The 18895-nt window shown below is 38.3% G+C and overlaps 1 protein-coding gene and 1 long non-coding RNA gene across 6 annotated transcripts in view; both read right to left on the bottom strand.

Annotated features, from left to right (window-relative positions):
- CADM2 (cell adhesion molecule 2) overlaps positions 1-18895 on the bottom strand; it is a 372090-nt gene that overhangs the window by 313484 nt on the left and 39711 nt on the right. The gene's annotated exons all lie outside the window — the stretch shown is intronic.
- LOC310844004 overlaps positions 1-18895 on the bottom strand; it is a 122876-nt gene that overhangs the window by 66143 nt on the left and 37838 nt on the right. Inside the window, exon 2 of the long non-coding RNA XR_014563872.1 lies at positions 4870-4935. This is a non-coding gene — a long non-coding RNA (uncharacterized lncRNA). The remainder of the gene's footprint in view (positions 1-4869; positions 4936-18895) is intronic.

The following is an 18895-nucleotide window of genomic DNA, read 5'->3' as shown; positions in this document are numbered from 1 at the left end:
CTGTTGCTGAAAGCTTCATTTTAAATTGAGTAATACTGACATTCAGCCACCCAAAACTGAGCAATAACAGGCCTGTGATGCCCTTACAACAGCCTGTGGCTGTTCATGATCCACAATTTATTTATATCATTGTTTATTATTTTTACCACAGTTATCATTACCACCCACCCTTCACCAGAAAGTTCGGAATTAAAAATAGTTAAAAGGATTAGGGTAGGTCCTGAAAGCACACACATATCAAAGGCCAGGGTAAAGAGACGTGCCTCTGAGTACCAGTAGCTGGGAACTGCTAGCTGTTGCACTAAGGTCCTGTTTGTAGGCTTCCCATAGGTATCTGTTTGGCTACTGTGAGAACAGAGTGCTGGACTAAATGAGCTCTGCTGGATTGAGCCAAGGACTTTCTAAAGTGGTGATTTATGTGTATGAGTCACCCCAGATCCAATTCTAAAGACTTTATTTCACTTCACATCAAACAATACGTTTTCCTAAATAGCTGAAGTTATTAAAAATAGTCCTAGTTAACAGATTAATACAGACTCAGGGCCAAACCAGATGCATGTGTGTAATTCCTAAATATGTGTGACCTGGTTTCAGTATAAAGTGGAGGGTTGATAGTTATTTGTATAACTAAAGTGCAGGGGTGGAAGTAAAATCTGCCCCATCCTTTCTAATTTTCCTGGGCAGTGATCTGCTGCTTTAATACCACCCCTTAGGGGCTGCATCTGATATCAGAAATGAACAGGCAGTGGGAGAAATCTCTAAGCAGTGTAATGAAAATAGGAAGGGAGTGGAGTTTGATGCTGTGCCTTGCTTGACAGTCAAACAGGTGAAGTTGAGCTCTGAGACTGTACATCTGACCTTGCATTAAATATGGAAATACACACAAATATTTAAAGACTATGGTGGAAAGTCAATTTCACCTTGGAGCTTTAAGAATATATCTTTTCCTATATCCAATCACTGTATAGACAATTTTGGAATTTGTAAGACAGCAAATATTAGTTGCTTTGGGTCACATTTTTTGGGAGAAGAGGTGAGGAGGAGGAGGAGGAGGAGGAGGAGGAGGAGGAGGAGGAGGAGGAGAAGAAGAAGAAGAAGAAGAAGAAGAAGAAGAAGAAGAAGGATTTGCATGGCAGACCTGAAAAAATGTATATCATGCCATGGAGTAATAAAAAGAGACTAATTATTAGGAATCCAATATGCTGCAGATTTTAAAAACCACCTTATATAACTAGGAATTAAAATGCTAGTAACGAACTGCCAAAACTGGAGTGGAGAGATTCTTGCATGCAATACAGAAATACAACAAGAATTTTAAAAAACCTACTAGCCCTAGGCACCATAGATCAAGCATATAAGAACACAAGTAAAAGGGGGAACCCTCAATATACAATTAATACAGCACATGTGTGTTATGACAACAACAGTGTCCATAAAACAAATTTCTAGATTCCAGGAGTATATAATCAGTCAATTACAAACCTATAGTACAAGCAGAAGGGGGGGGGGGCTTTTAAAGTGTATTTTAGATAGCTTACAAACTCCAGTTTTACAGATGATCCCAAAACATCTCATAGAATTGTAGAGTTGAAAAGGACCCCGAAAGTCATCTACTTCAAAGCCATACAATGCAGGAATCTCACCTAAAGCATCCGGACAGAGGGCCATCCAACCTCTGCTTTAAAATAAATACATGCTTATACAAAGAAGCTGTACCTTATTACATTACTTTACAATGCAATCCTAAACATGTATAATGAGAAGCAGGCCCCAATGTTTCCAAAGGGACTTACTTCCAGGGAATAGTTGCATGCTGACTTTCATTGCATAAAAAGTTCCATGTATTTCTAGCAAATCTCAGATCCTTTTAAGTACAAATCTTACCCTCCCAAGGTGTCTGCATGACCAAAACAAACAAACAAACAAATATCTAGTTATCAAGTCTAGTACCCTTTATTATTATTATTTTAAACTGAATTAAATAACAGGCTCGCCGATGGCTTTCTAATAGTAGAGAAATCTATCTTTTTGAACAAAAAAGTTTGTGTTGTTCAAGATACTCGTACTTCATCAAACTTATTAAAAACAGAAACAAGTCTTTCTAACAGAAAGAGTATTACTGTATTGCACAAATGTTACAAAACTATAAATGTTATAGTCTATGTAGCAATCACAATCAAGAGGCTGCAGATGGCACAGAACACAGTGGCTAAATTGTGGGGGCAAACTACTTGGAAATATAAGATCTTGCTTTCAAGGGCTGCAAGTCTGCTACTGGGTCAAGTTCAAGGTGTTGGTTGTGACACAGGGTCAATTATTTCAGAGACTGCATTATACCTCATGTCTCTAGTAAATCACTGCTGTTTGAAAGATTCTCCTGCAAGTTCCAGAGATCTCAGAATCCAGCTCCATAATAGCTTAGAGCAGCATTTTCAATATTGTTGCCACTGTTCTGTGGAATAGTATTCCAACATCAGGATAGATAAGCATTTATTCCGCCGCCCCCCCTCAAAAAAAGAATTCCAGATGGATAAATTGGTTTTTCCCATGAGTGCCTATTTCGTATTGTTTTGAATGTATCTGCTTTTGTCTAAATTGTCAACCCCTTTTTCCTGTTTTACTGTAATTGCCATGAGAAGATTGTGTGGAAGGTATTATTATTATTAGAAAGGGTTTTTTGCCTAATCAATTTACATTGTACTTGCAACAATAAACACAATACTAACAGTGGATAGAACTCATTTTGACAGCAAAGCAGCAGATGCCTTTATTCAATCCATTTTGCTGGCAGAAAGCAAAGGTATGCATGCTCCTAGCAATCTGTACCTAAGGATACACCTAAGGCAGGCTATGATACAAAAGCTAAGTTTTCCCTAGAGAAGGAATTCCTTCATCTCCTGAGGATACATCTCAAAGGGCATTCAACCTGCCTATCTGCTCAGCTTTTAGAAATAACAGATAATTGCTTTTGGGAAGAAGAATTATAACTCCTTTTATGCATGCTTAGAAGCAAGTTCAATTAAACACACTGGGTCTGACTATAAGTAAACATACACAGCACCAGGATGTGTTAATTATTTGTTTTTAAATAGTCTATAGTACACCATATTTTTCTTCCACACAATGCATAATTCAGTTATGGAAGTCACTGCTACAAAATGTGATGATATCCATTGGCATGCATTACAGCAGATATTTAGGGATAACATACATCCAAGTTCTGAATATTTGGTACACACAAGAGGTGAGGGACAACTAGTATTTTCATTATGTAATTCTGAGCTTCTGTGGAAATTTGTATAGAATTTGCAGAAGACAGATTGCAAGAACGAAGATGGATCTTTCTTGACTCAGCAAGGCAAGTCTTATGTCACACCCAGACAAGCATAAGGACATTGAAATGTTAGAAACTGGAATTTGTAAAGGAGTTAAATATTACTGCTGAATTGTTGGCCATGTAGCTTGACAACATCAAATAATTGGGAAAACGTCAATTATAGTACAGTGGTACCTCAGGTTACATATGCTTCAGGTTACATACACTTCAGGTTACAGACTCCGCTAACCCAGAAATAGTACCTCGGGTTAAGAACTTTGCTTCAGGATGAGAACAGAAATCGTGCTCTGGTGGCGTGGCGGTAGCGGGAGGCCCCCATTAGCTAAAGTGGTGTCTCATTTGATCTCCAGAACAAATTAAGTACTTAACCTGAGGTACCACTGTATCAACAATTTGGATCCAAATAATTTCATTTGCACATTTCTGGCAGGACTTTCTAAAACCTCTTTCTTTGAACAGTAGGCACACAACACTAGTAAATTAATACAATGGTTCAAATTAATACAATGGTTTACTCAAATAGTATATGAAAATTTCAAGCTATCATTAAAACAGGTCAAATGATTGAGCTCTTTTGAACATATAATAAATGGGCCACATATCAGTACGCACAATGCACACAACATTGCAGTTCATGGTGTCATGAGACAAAGGTTCTTGAGAGCAGAAGCAGTAAGGCCTACAAGGCCTACACAATCATTCAAGATGGTAACTGCTAACTGTTAACAGCAAACTGCTAAGTCACTGTGACTTGTGACTCATCTTGAGTGATGACTCATTCTCACTATAAAAGTAGCCAGCCAGTGTGTGTCTCAGCCAGGGTGTGTGGTGTGTTGTTGCAGATAGAGTGGCTCCAGGACTCTAGTAAATCACTAAGACTGTGCCTCTGTGATGAGTCAGATAGCTGCTATGAGAACTCTGTGTATGGTCTTTAACTATGCTGTTCCTGAACAAGTTTATTTTCTTCAGTAAAGTTTTATGTTGTTTATGAAGAAGACTCTGCATGATTAATTTACCGCTGTGTGACACATTGCATATGCCCCTGTATATCATGACTCTACTGTTGCTACTCTACCCAACTGGTCAATGGAACAAGAGGTGCATAATGGGAGCTAATTTCCCCCATTATGCTAACCATTTATCAACCTGTATTGACCATGGAGGTGTAAGTTAGTTGTGTAACCACTTCACAAGGGATCCAGATCCTGTCAAACATCTGAATGTTTACTCAGAAGTAATTCCCATTACTCCCTGTTAAGTGCATACAGAATTGCAGCCTTAAAGTTACAGTGTAAATGTAAAGATAGCTACAGATAATAAATGGCTCATTTTAAAAACATGTTCAACTAGCTATATTTCAGAACAACATTCTTTCTTTAGTATATTTTAAAACTGATGTAACCTGCCGTAGGACATTATGATGAAGGGCAGGTAAGAAATCAAATAAATAGTTAAGTATCTGTTCTAAAATAAGTAGGGTTTTTTAAATACTGTAGAAAACATGCAGTAGTTTTCTTTTTCTTTTTACTTACCAACCACTGACTACAGGATACCATAAAGCATATCGACAAATCTGATTTTAATGTTCAGTTACTCACCTGAGGAAACCAAAAGAAAAATATTATTATTAGTACTTTCCTCTAAGGTATCCAAACATTTTGGTTTATATGGCAAAACATGGATCTATAGTTTTACTATGTATCAATTGCTGCCACAGAGCTAGCAGCTAGACATACAGAGTAAGGAACAAGTTTAATAACCTTCAAGTGGATAAAAGATCCAAGTTTTTATTACCAAGATTAATACAGCTCAAAGGGCACTGAGCTATAACAAGAACAGCCACTTATGTGTCCTTATGTATCAACATACAATCAAAAGTGTACAATACTTAATGTATTTTTATTCAGGTTTCAAGGTGCAACTGAAAAACAGTTTATTGTGTCAACTCTGAAGAAAACCCTACCAAGTTCAGGGGGAATAAATCCCAAGTACCCCTGTATAGGATTGCAGCCTAAACATTTAGTTATAAAAACCTAGACATCCGCTAAATTATGAAAAATGCTATCTTTGGGCATTGTAAGTCCCAGACTGTCATCTTTTACCAAGCAGAAAGAGCAATTAAGAGAACTTTATGGCTTTGGTCTCTATGGAAACAAGATATTTTCATCAGGCATGTTTGCAAGAGGGCTACATTAATGGAAATATTGAATCATAATGTCTGAGATACAAAGTAAACATTTCAGAAGCTTACATGTAATGAAATGTAAAACATCATAACCTGTCCCTGATAACTGCAGTCATCCTTTGGTGACACAAATGACTAGAATCAGTTTAGCAAGAATCACAGTTCCCCTTCAAAACAAACAATTGCCTTTGAGTGGGAGTCAGTGAGACACAAGCCTATTGCTGGGTGACTATCCCAATGGATACACGAATTTCTCTTCACCCTTGTTTCTCATTATGATCAGATACACAGCCTAAACCTTCATTTTTACTACTGAATATGAAACCACAATTAGACAGAAATCTATTAAATATTTCTCAACAAAAAGACTGCTGAAAAATATGATCAAACTTCTATTCAAAATTTTCTAGAGCATAAGACAAACTCTGCATATACAGGTAGATGAGCAGAAGAAAGAGTTTAGGCACAAGACTACTTGTCACACCTGGTAGTCCATGTGTCAATACTGAGTATTTTTCACTGAACACAATAAATAACTTACAAACCAATTATGAGTATTTTTATATTTTGATTTTCCAGGTTATTCTGTTGTGAAATTTCTTTTTTTCAAACACAATGAATTCACTAGAAGCAATCTATAACTACTCAGAAAACAAATAGCATAAATTTAAGTACTGAATAAAGTATCAAGAACATAATTTACCACATTTCGGTATACAGTTGTACCTCGGGTTAAGAACTTAAATCATTCCGGAGGTCCGTTCTTGAAACTGTTCTTAACCTGAGACACCACTTTAGCTAATGGGGCCTCCCGCTGTCGCCACATCGCTGGAGCACAATTTCTGTTCTCATCCTGAAGCAAAGTTCTTAGTCCAAGGTACTATTTCTGGGTTAGCGGAGTCTGTAACCTGAAGTGTCTGTAACCTGAAGTGTCTGTAACCTGAGGTACCACTGTACAAACAAATATCAGTGTAAACTCAGTGGACAAACATGTGCATTGTTGTTCAAAGGTCCCAGACAGAAAACTTGGGACTCTTCAGTTATAGCAGTGGCTCTTGATCTTGTTTGGATCATAGACCTCTTTGAGAATCTGATGAAAGCTATGGACCCCCACCAGAAAAATGGATATAAATCAGGCATAGGCAACCTCAGCCCTCCAGATGTTTTGGGACTACAACTCCCATGATCCCTAGCTAACAGGACCAGTGGTCAGGGATGATGGGAATTGCAGTCAGGGATGATGGGAATTGCAGATGGGAATTGGAGGGCTGAGGTTGCCTATGCCTGATATAAATGGATACACACAAATTTTATTTTATTTTATTTTATTTTATTGCATGGGGGGGTTGAATCCTTTTTTTCACCTATTTAGTGGATCCCTTCAAGACTCTCCATGAACTACCAGGGATCTATATGCCAACAGATAAGAACCCTGGAATTATAATATTTCAGTTGCTGGGAAAGCCCTCTGCCTGAAACCATGAAGACCTACATCAAGGTAAACGATGCTGATATGGGTAGTCTTGCTTAGTATAAGGCATCTTGTAAGATTTTTATGCATGTAGGGGTGTGAAATATTAACAATGCTATACCTATTAGCGGAATCAATTAAACATAATATGAAGGATTGTAGTTCAGTGGGAAAGCAGCAGAATGGAATGAACAGAACAAATGAGAAAAACAACAAAGGACTACAGTGGTGAGTATCTTCACAATCCCAGCAGGAAGACCTTTATAAACATGCAGATGTTATATAAGTAGCATTATGGGTTCAGACTTCCCAACTCTCCACAATTGGAAAAAAATATTATTCTTTTCTATACTCATAATTGATAATTTGACACATTGAACTCTCTCTGAGTGTGTGCATGCGTGTGTGCATGCACACACACACACACTGAAAATTTAGGAACTCATACATATATTATATACTCAAAAGTATTTCCTTTCAGAAGTTCTAACATCTTTGAAGTGAGCATTTGTGGACTCTGAATTAAATCAAGCAGCAGAAGGTGGCATTTGTTTCCAACTGGGATTAACAGCATTCCTTTTGTAGAATGACACAAACAGACGCAGATGTAGGATATTCTTAAATGCTGGGGATATTGATGTTACTGCTTTTTTTAGCACCTGGGAAAATCTGCAGCTGAAGAGACTGAACAATTTAAAAATAACCGATTTGCATATTATTTGTATTATGATCACCTGTATTTAATATTAGCCATATTTAGACAAACTGTCTGTTTCACTTTCCAGTCACTCCCTCCCCTTGTCATTTCACACGCTGACATATTTCACTTCTCAGGATGCAGATTTCTTCCAACCCTGGCTGACTTGTCATTAAATCTGTCACAAACTGTAATTATTTAAGAGTACCCATTTATTAAACTGGCAAAATAGTTACCCCCCCACTGGCAATATCTTTACTCTGTCAATGTCAGTACAACTGGGTTGTTGTTGTTTTTCATTCTCTGTTGATTTGCTACTCCTTTGTGTAAACCAAATCACTCTTTCTTTTCCACTCTATTATAACTAAGCAGGCCTGGACATGTGAAATGTTCCCCTTTGAATTAAGGAGAAATGCCTTAGAAATCTATGTCCATTAAAACCAAGCCAAAAATGTAACGGCTTGCATCATTTAAGTCCCCGTAAGTCATTGCTGCAAATTAATGCTTTGAGCAATAAGCCCTCAATAAAGTCCATGAAATGGAGATAGTCACATATGTTTCTGTTTTAATCACCTATTTATGAATAGTGGAAACCCCACCATTCCTAGATGGTACATGCACTCGCTAGAACAAACTTGGTAAATTTTGAGTTTATTATTTCCTACAGTTGCAGAGATGTAAATAAATTTTAATATCTTGTTCACATTGACCAGCTGAGTTACCCAAAAGATTGTATATTATGGGGTTGCCATATTTTGAAGAGCAAAAAAGAGGACACATTACACATCACAATGATGACTCTCATTTTAGATACCCATGAAAAAGAGAACGTGTCCTGGAAAAAGAGGACATATGGCAACACCTTGCTTAGTTAGGTGAAACTGGGTTTGGAGGTACTTTAGATGCAGGGGTAGCCCTTCCTAACAGGAAGCTGTCACCCTGCCCTGCCCCGCCTCCATAGCCTCGCAGCAGCAGCTTCCAGTGAAATATTTTGGAGCTCTTGAAAGAGTTACATGAGGTCTCACTGAACCTGCCACCATGCAACCCCAGGGACAGGGCACCTGCGGGGGTGCTGCTTTGTGGTATTTTGCTGTTGGACAAAGGCCTATCAAGGGTTATTTGTAGTTTGTTTAACTTGACCAAATGATTTCAAAATTCCTCTTGTCATACTATATAAATACATAAATCTTGCCATTTTTAAGTAGAAACTTGCTTATTTTCAGTGGTATGTTTAACAACGGGACGCAGGTGGCGCTGTGGGTTAAAGCCTCAGCGCCTGCGGCGGGGTGCGCTCCCGCTGCTCGGTCCCAGCGCCTGCCAACCTAGCAGTTCGAAAGCACCTCCGGGTGCAAGTAGATAAATAGGGACCGCTTACCAGCGGGAAGGTAAACAGCGTTTCCGTGTGCGGCTCTGGCTCGCCAGATGCAGCTTTGTCACGCTGGCCACATGACCTGGAAGTGTCTCCGGACAGCACTGGCCCCTGGCCTCTTGAGTGAGATGGGCGCACAACCCCAGAGTCTGTCAAGACTGGCCCGTACGGGCAGGGGTACCTTTACCTTTACTTTACCTTATGTTTAACAACATAAATAAAATCTGTGACACCATGTTCATGCATAGGAATTTCAGATTTTCCCACTTTACCTGATCTTTTTTCTCACGTTAATTTAATATGATTAGATACAACCATTTCCTCATGTTCTTGAAAATCCTAAATATCTGATGGGAGTGTCTTCCCAAGGGTAGGCGACCTAAGGCCCGGGGGCCGGATGCGGCCCATTCGCCTTCTCAATCCGGCCCACGGATGGTCCGGGAATCAGCGTGTTTTTACATGAGTAGAATGTGTCCTTTTATTTAAAACACATCTCTGGGTTATTTGTGCGGCCTGCCTGGTGTTTCTACATGAGTAGAATGTGGACTTTTATTTAAAATGCATCTCTGGGTTATTTGTGGGGCATAGGAATTTGTTTGTGTATTTGTTTGTTTTTTCTAAAATATAGTCCAGCCCACCACATGGTCTGAGGGACAGTGGACCACGCCACAGCTGAAAAAGGTTGCTGACCCCTGATCATAACTGTGAGTCCAGGAAGACCATCTCACTGCCTTGCAGGCCATTTTTCCACCTAGCCTGGGAGGGTAGATGGGTCCCTGACTTGACTCCAACTACAAAAAAAATGAGCTTCTGAAGAGGCCAGAGACCATATTGGCTGTCTTTTAGTGCAGATCCAGGTCATTGAACCTGAGCTTCCACAGCCACCACTGTGGCAGCAACAGCAGCAGATATATTACATTACATTAGGGTCATCAAGGGTTTAGTAGACAGATAGCTAAGAAATCTCATTGCTGAAGCCTTGGATGTTGCCTTCTCACTTCCCCAAAGCCATGCATTTTCTCAGAAAACCTAGCCAATCGACTGGGTGATTAATGAGAATTTAAGTACAGTTCAAAGAGAAACTATCATTATGAGATTAACTGCATAAATTCTACATAATCCACCAGAGCCTAAGAAATTAAGTTTCTCATTTTGTGTGTAGTTTTTCTTTCTTTTTCTCTCTCAAAAGCCCTTCCACATAGCCATTTCCTGGTGGTGCTAATACATGTTTATGTTAGTTGTTGTCCTTCCAGCAAAGGAACACACATAAAATGGAGCGATATGGAATCATTTAGAACTTCTGTTGATTAGATATTTCAGTAGTTAAGGGGGAAACAGAATATCAGGTGACTATAGAAATCAAATGAACACACTCCGACACATGATCTATAATTCGAGCACAGTTTGGTTGTTCCCACATTGTCCCATTTTCTGAAGTGACATGCTCCTGTGAGTCTAAGGAGCAACCTGATCTCCACACAAAAAATGTGGCTTAATGGTCTTCTGCTCATATAGGAATTAGGTTAATCAGAAGTTTGAAAGAACAGAAAGGATTGTGTTGTGCACCTGTGTTTTTTCTCATCTAAATTCTTTTATCTCTTCCCTCAATTCGATGTGGTTAGAGAAACACATGCTTGTCTTTGATAATGCTAGATGGATTTGCAGTGTTTTCTGTTAAGTTAAATAACATGTGGACATTTATTTCAGAGTTCCACACAAATGAAATGAAATGAAACATAAGCCTCTGTAATGATGCAAAAGTAGTATCAGAAAGATGTGCCTCAGTAGAAAATTCATAGCTAAGTACCCATGCAAGAATATTGCCAAGTTACAGGTCCCCAAAAAACAAAAACAAAACACATACCAAAATAAGAAGACTAGAAGTTATAATAAGAATAGTGCTTCTTTTATGAATAGCTTAATAAAAAAATTGTGTAGATGACAAACAAAGTAAAAAAAGTCAAATTAAAACATAAAATTCAATTTAAAAATAACATATGGCTGCTTATATGGGCCTTATAAATAATATGACTTTGTACAGCAGCTAAAATATGCACAGTAGCTTTTGGAGGAGACAGAGGGTTTGGAGCTCTGCTGACCCTGATCACGGTGGGTCAAATTAAACTGAATAGGACTACCCAGAGAATAGTAGTAATTGGCATGTTTGACAGTGATGCAAAGAATAGGGCAGAAAGGGCTGTCAGGAAAGCTTTATTTGGTCTGCATAAGGTGTCCTGGGACCAGATAGACTGGGAAGGAATGAGCCTAGTGCTCTGTCAAGGATGTGCATAAACTTTACTTGGTTTTTAATTTAAGAAGCACTGGATGTCTGCCACCCTTCACTATTCTGTAAGCAGATTATCTCTTGCCTAGGTATTACAACACATTGGTTTTCATAAAGCATAATTTATTTACAATTTAGTTTTCATATCAAATTGAAAATTTGAGCCTTGGTAGTGGTAAGCTTTTTCTTTCAATAAGGCAGAAAAGGACTTGCCAGCTCTAGGCCCAAAGCCTAAGCATATAGCTTTAAATCCACATACATATATTTTGAAAAATGGCTTTCTAAATAAACTTTGCTTCAAAGCTGCAGCACTGTTGGTAAATTTGAGCCTTTATCTCTTTATCTACAACTGAATGATGGACATCTGTGTTAATATTGTGAAACTGGCTCAGAAAAAAATACATATTCTATTATTTTTAATAAATCAAAGGTTAATCATAGGCATTTTAGTAGTTCGTGAATATTAAGAACTTGCTACACAAGTCATCAGAGCATCTGATATTATTCTAAGATCTGCATAAAAATAAGTTCTGTGTTGTGTTAACAGGGAGGTGTGATGATAGGGTTTAGGTTACCATGCATTTAATAATAACTTGTCTACTTCAATGGCATATAAGTATCAACTCCAAAGTTAATTGTTCTCTCAGAAAAAGCCCGTCAAACGAAGTTGTGCTGCTGCTTTGATACAGTTAGACATTTTGGAAACATACTTTTCCAGCACCTCTACACAATGTGCTCATGAAATCTTACAAGCAGGTTAGGAAATGGTTAAAGTTCAGGATGATTAGATTTTGGGCGGTATTTATTAATTTCATTTCAAAAATGTAGATGCTACCTTTCAGGACAAAGTTGTTCTAAGGCACCTTACATCAAAATCCTCATATTCAAGACAGTTATTCTAACACTTTATTCTAACCTTTCTAAGCACCGCCCACTCTCAGATTCTGCCACTGAATGAGCAAGACACGGAATAGAGGCGCTCTGCATTCTAAAGGTTTTTACCACCAATAAGAAAGCTTTAGAACAGAATATTGAGGCATGTTGCCCTGATTGCTCTAGAGCAACCAACCAATACATCTAATAAGAGTATAGGAATCAGAAATTATATTTTGAAAAAGCTAAATGAAATCTTCACCATTTGCCTAGAAGCAATTATAGTGCCAAGTCTTGTGGTCTACTATTCCAAATCCTGGGGGGGTGTGTGTGTGTGTGTGTGTGTGTGTGTAACAATTATATTGTTACTCTGTTTGTGGCTGGAAACAGCATAGGGGGATATACATTGCTCAATATTCAATACATGTTACATTGGAACTACCTTGCCATATGGATTTGCCTAGTCACAAGGAAAGTCTACACCAGAAACCACATGTTCCTAAAGGTCAGTGGCTTTGGAATAGAATCAAGCAAACCCAGTTTATCTGTAATAGAAACAAATTTCCTATTTCCCGGACCTTGCATAGAGCTGATTCCATGAAAAACAATATTGTTTGCTGAGATCACAATATCTCATTTGTCCCAAGCATCCTCTTGGACAGTCAAAAAGAAACATACCCAGATTGCACACAGCAATCCAAAAGACACGAATTTAAAGAATCATGAACAAACCTTCAGCTCACACGAAAATGTTTGTATATAGGCACATGCCACATAAATACTCTTAAAAAGGTATAATTCCTTTATATATGAAAATGTTAGCTACCAAATAAAGAACAGCTGCTGAACTGATGTACAAGCTTAAAAAAATCTTTTGAAAATTCTCATATTTCTGGTTCTGTTAAAAAATTAAGTCAATTTAATACATCATAGAATCCACAGTATGTAGACAAAATGTATTTAAAAATGAAAATGTGTTTTACGGCAGCAATCATCTCCATTCATCTTTAATATCCAACAATTTAAATACGCTCATGAATGAATTAAGAGAGCATAAATTTGAAAATGTCCATTAAATACTGTCCAATTCAGACTTTTCACAAGAAAGGGTTTTTTAAGTAAATAAAAAAATCATGAGCCTGTCAACAAAGCAAGCTTTATTCCAACTAAAGAGTTAATGGAAGCTGCAGTTTAAGAAATGCAGATCAGCAGTGTAGAGAAAACCAGCTGTGCTTCATAACATCTGCTAATCATAGAAATAGGGCAATTATGTCTTCAACATTTCAAATACTCTCCTTATGAGACTACTTATTTTATATGGCAAATAAAAATTCACATTCACAAGTTTGGTTTTTCTTTTTTTTTTAAAGAAAGATTGCTCATTAAGGCAAAAGGTTCATCATTTTCACCCCTGTTTTGGAAAGGGCACACCCATATGACCATTTGTATTTATAAAATCTAAGTCAATAGCAAAGTTACTAATTTTAAAAAAAACCCTACTTAAAATCATTTATGAACTCCTATTTCTGGAATACCAGAGATGACAAGCTTCATGAAGACCATTTACTAATGAGAGCATTATAATAAGCAGTTTTCCTGGACTATTACTGATCAGCAGTTGCTTGAATATTTAGGGAAGCACCTTTCTTGAACTGGAAGAATTTAAAGTAATACATTGAGGACAATATGGGTTTGGAAGCTATGGAATATGAAGCTGCAAGACCAGCTGGATGTTACGTAGTTCATCAGTGTCACAAAGACTGGTAGGCCAACCATGCCACTCATTAGGGAGGATCTACTGTACCTCACAGTCATTCTATCTGAGCAAATGTCAGGGTAAAATAATGAAATGTAGCTTCTGCATTGCCTATAAAGCTTCTTCTATGTTCTCCTGTCTCCTTCACTTGATTAGTCCTGAGAAAAATGAATTTCAGTTAGTTAGCTAAAATTCAAAGCACTAGTTTTGACCAATACTGTAAAGCCTTAAATGGCTGAGGACTGCTATACCTCAAGGACCACTGTCTCCATATGAACCTACCTGGACCTGAGATAATCTGCCATGGCCCTTATTTATGTGACATCTCCACAAGATGTCTGGAGGGTGGCAGTGGCTCCCCATTTGTGGAGTGCTCTCCCCAGTGAGGTTCAGCTGGCACCTTCATTACATATCTTTAGGCACCAGATGAAAATGTTCCTCTTCTCACAGGCCTTTAGGTGACTGGCATCCAATGCCCTTTTAAATGTTTTGTGGGAGAGAGGATAATTGGTTTGTTTTTCATTCTTATTTTTATTATGTATTTTGTGATATTTGTGTGTGTATAGTGAGCTGCCCTGAGATCTACAGATGTAGGGTTGTATACAAATTTACTATAGAATCATAAAATCATTGCTAAGTCAGATGAGTTTTTGACCAATTTCCCATTCATCTGCAGAAAGCTAAACATTGCTCAATGAACAGGTGATAGTTTTGTAGCTTTGCCACACTGCAACCATCACCTACTTGACATTTCCTATAGAGACTTCAGTACCTTGGTGATCCATTCAGTTTGGGTGAAGGGCTGGAGAAGTTCACAGAGTAGCTGACAGAAGTGCTTTTTACCAAAGCCAGGCAGATAAAATTATAGGGAGTTTTGAAAGAGATGCTTATCCAGCTGTAATATGTTCTTAAAGTAGTGCCAGGATGATTGTTAAGAACATTCTTCAGAACAATGACTTTTCAAAAAATGCCACCAATCTTAACCAGCTTCTCACTTTTGGTCTCCACTCAAGTACCATTGCACCACATTAACTACATTAATCTGTTCCATATATTGTGACAATACAGCAAAATTTGGAGGAAACTTTTCATGACCTTTAGAAAGCAGTAAAAGTGCTTAAGGCATGAAGAAAAGTCCAAGCCTGTAAGTGGAACAGTGCAGTCATCCAATTATGCAGATGCCACATGGACAAACCTACAGCACCATTCTTAAAAACATTGGTACTTGTAAAAAAAACCAGTATTTTATGAAGCATGTTAAATATACTCATTTAATTTATACCAATGTACCCTGTATTACCTGTTTCTTAGGAGCCAAAAAACATTAAATATGTTTTAAACTCCTTTTGATCACACTTTTCAAAGAGATGAATTCAAACCAGAAAAAAAGTATTTGAAGACTGCTGACACAGGAAAACCATCTTCACCAGTTTACATGCTTTGCAAGCTAAGAACACAGAACTCACCTAAAGCAACTTCAAGGAGAACTGCAACCTATGCAAAATCCTAGATCAGCAAAAAATACCAGATAATGTCAAAGGCAGGAATACGCACAAGGCCACAGATTTTTTTAAAGGGGTAAAATGTGTGAAAAGCAGGATTTCATAAAAGTGGTTTGTTTAATAACTCCAAAGACAATACAAAAGTTGACCCAAAATTACAATCACTGCCATCTCTATTTGCTTAGGACCACTAATCTTACTTGGCTTCTTAAACCTTCTGCTACCAATTCAAATTGCCATTATCTTACCTATGGGCTAAAATATTTTGCTAAATTCCAAAATAATGCTTCAGCTCAAAAACATGAAGTCCCACAAATGGAGACCTATGGTAACATCAGTCTACTTGAGAGTGTTGGGAACCAATAACCAGGGGAGCTGCTGTCATCCGGGAAGAGAGGGAGCATTGTTCAAAACAGGTAAAAATCAAATACCAGAGATGGCAAATCAAGGTCTGCGGGCACAAAACTATAGGTATAATCAGAAGAAAATTGTGCTTTGATTAGGATCTGACACAGAGGTTCACAGCCTCTGACTAACCTTTGTAGTCAAGCAGTACAATACTACAATAATATTATATTGCATTATTTGCATTTTAAGAAGAGATAGCCTTTGCATATTTAAAGTAAGATTCACTCTAACTGAAGCAATTCATTTGTAATTCAGGCGATATAGATATAGATAAACGGTATAGATATAGACACAGATATAATTAGAGTTTAATTTTATAGCTTTTAGCTGTTTGTTTCCAAACTTTGAGGCTGATATTTTTTCTTCCTTTTGCATATATTTATTAAACGCTCCATGATTATACATATTTATATTTGCTGGTAGACCCCAAAGGTGGGGGAAGTCTGGGCTTGAGAAGCTTGTTTGGAAATGAAAGGCGCACCTTACTAGCCAATTTCCATACTTCCCTTTTTGAGTTTACTGCAAAAGTGATTGGGCTTCTGAGAAGCAGGAATCCTGCAGCACCTTCAACTAATAACATTTGTAGCATGAGTCTTCATAAGCAAGACCTATTTCTCAAACACAGGGATTTGGGATTTATTTGTGATTCATGGTGGAACGAGAGTTTTAGCCTCAATGACCCATCATTTATTGCTCTCAGAATTTATTTTTTAAAAGATTATATAAAAGAGAAAGGAGAAAATATACCAGCTCTTCCACAAACTAAGACTGCAATCTTATTCATGGAAATAACTTTCACTGGAACTTACTTCTGAGTAAGCATACATCAGATCACCTACCTGGTTGCCCTTGAGCTCATCACAGCCAAGACTATTTATTTTGCAGCAGGATTTTAAAGATACTGTTATGTAGAGTATATTTCAGATACTGTGTTAGGAATTTAATCATTGACTTAAGGTGGGTTCAGAAATCGACCATAACACATAAAAATCCAAAGGGTGGACAAGGGCAGGGGCAAATATGCTAACCCCACCACCCACATCCTCACATGTCTCATCCTCCCAGTCCCCAATCATCCATGTGTTGAGTGGCAAGGGTCTGCAGCAGGTGTCTACTAATGCTCATTGGACTAGGTCATAATTGGGTCAGATGTCAGCCATGCTCTCAAAGTGCCTGCTTCTCTAATGGGAAGGCTGCAGATCTCAGGACACCCTCCTTGCTGGAAAAGGGGCACCAGAAAGCTCTTGCAAATATGTATCAAAGCAGCATTCTACTACAGAAGGGGGAGCCCTGAAGACAGCCTAATAGCATTGAAGTTAGCACTGAATTAATCATGGGTCTGCAGGCATGTGGTGTGTGTGTGTGTGTGTGTGTGTGAGAGAGAGAGAGAGAGAGAGAGAGAGAGAGAGAGAGAGAAGGGGAAAGGCTAATCCCATTCCACTCCCTACTGCAGGAGCCTAAAGCTTATCCCTACTCAGATAGGGTCTCACACCCATATTACCCACTGTATGTCTTCATGATCTCTGACGACACAAGCAACGGGCCCAGCACAACCCCAAAACATTATTTTGTCCCTTTGGTTTGCCTCATAGCCTGAAATCGTTGGTGCTAATATAACTGCCAGCATCATCAATCCTGGTCTTCAAATTTGTACTCCTGAAGTAGCTTGGTGTACATTTTGCAGCCTGAGATAAAAGGCCTCAACAACTCCATTAGCACCAGTTTTTCTGAATTCCAACCTGTCCTACTATGAGTTCTTCCTGGAGTTTGTTCCTAGTGTCTCTTTTCCCGCTATTATGGAGTCCTCGATTACTCCTAGCATTCCTTGCTCCCCTACTTGTTCTCTGAAAGAACCCAAATGGAAGAACTGCTTCTTTCCTTTTCTTTAAGAAATGTTCATTCTTTTTTAAAGTCCTGCTGCAAATTTACCCTCCTCTGAAGACATGAGCTGCAACCACTCAGTGTGATATTAGGACACTCCTCCTCCCTCCCTCCCTCTTTTGCTCAGAAGCCTCTGTTTAACCATTTAATTCCTACCTTGTTATATATTTTTTTTCTCAATAAAAAGTCTATTTCTGAAAAGCTCTGACTTGCTCCCCAAGTATCTTATGAGGGCACTTCTATACCCATAATAAATTATCTTAACAGGACACAGCACACAACCAAACATGGGTTCAGCATATTCAACAAAAGTCATGCCAGACGAAAATCATTTTCCTTTTTGATAGATTTATAGGCTTGGTGGATCAGAACAATGCAGTAGGCATAGTGTATCTGGATTTTAGTAAGGCCTTTGACAAAGTCACCCATTATATTCTTGTGGAAAAGCTGGTAAAATGTGGGGTGGATGAGGTAACTGTTAGGTGGTTAATTGACTGAACCCACAGACCGCTCACTAATGGTTCCTGGTCATCCTGGGGAAAAGTGGCAAGTGGGGTCCCATTGTTGTTCAACATCTTTATAAATGACTCAGATGAAGGAATTGAAGGGATTGAGAGGCGATAGTATAGCCATCTTCAAATATTTAAAGGGCTAAATAGTTTTCCATCTATGGACCCACCGATAAGACCATATTCATGAAAGACTCAGCGACGCATGATTGCCAAAGAGAAGAGAAAGACATGTAAAGGGATGTCACATGGAAGATGGAGCAAGCTTGCTTTCTCCTGCTCTGGAGGGTATGACCCATATCAATGGATTCAAATTACAAGAAAGCAGATTCCACCTAAACACCAGGAAGAAAATTTTCTGACAGTAAAAGCTGTTTGACAGTGGAACTGATTCCCAAGGGAGGTGGTGGGTTCTCCTTCCTTGGAGGTTTTGAAGCAGAAGTTGGGTGGCCCTCTGTCATAGATGCATTGCAGGGAATTGGACTAGATGACCCTTGGCGTCGACATTAAGTCCCATTAAGATTTACTTCTCATATACATGCATAAGATTCTACTTCACTGTTAAGAAACAACCTGTATTGAAGGGTTATATCCAACACAGTTAAGTGTGCTTAAGCTGATTT

The sequence above is a fragment of the Podarcis gaigeae genome, assembly GCF_964106915.1.
Source record: "Podarcis gaigeae genome assembly, chromosome: 4".
In the NCBI taxonomy this organism is placed as follows: domain Eukaryota; kingdom Metazoa; phylum Chordata; class Lepidosauria; order Squamata; family Lacertidae; genus Podarcis; species Podarcis gaigeae.
This window is presented reverse-complemented; position numbering and strand designations above follow the sequence as displayed.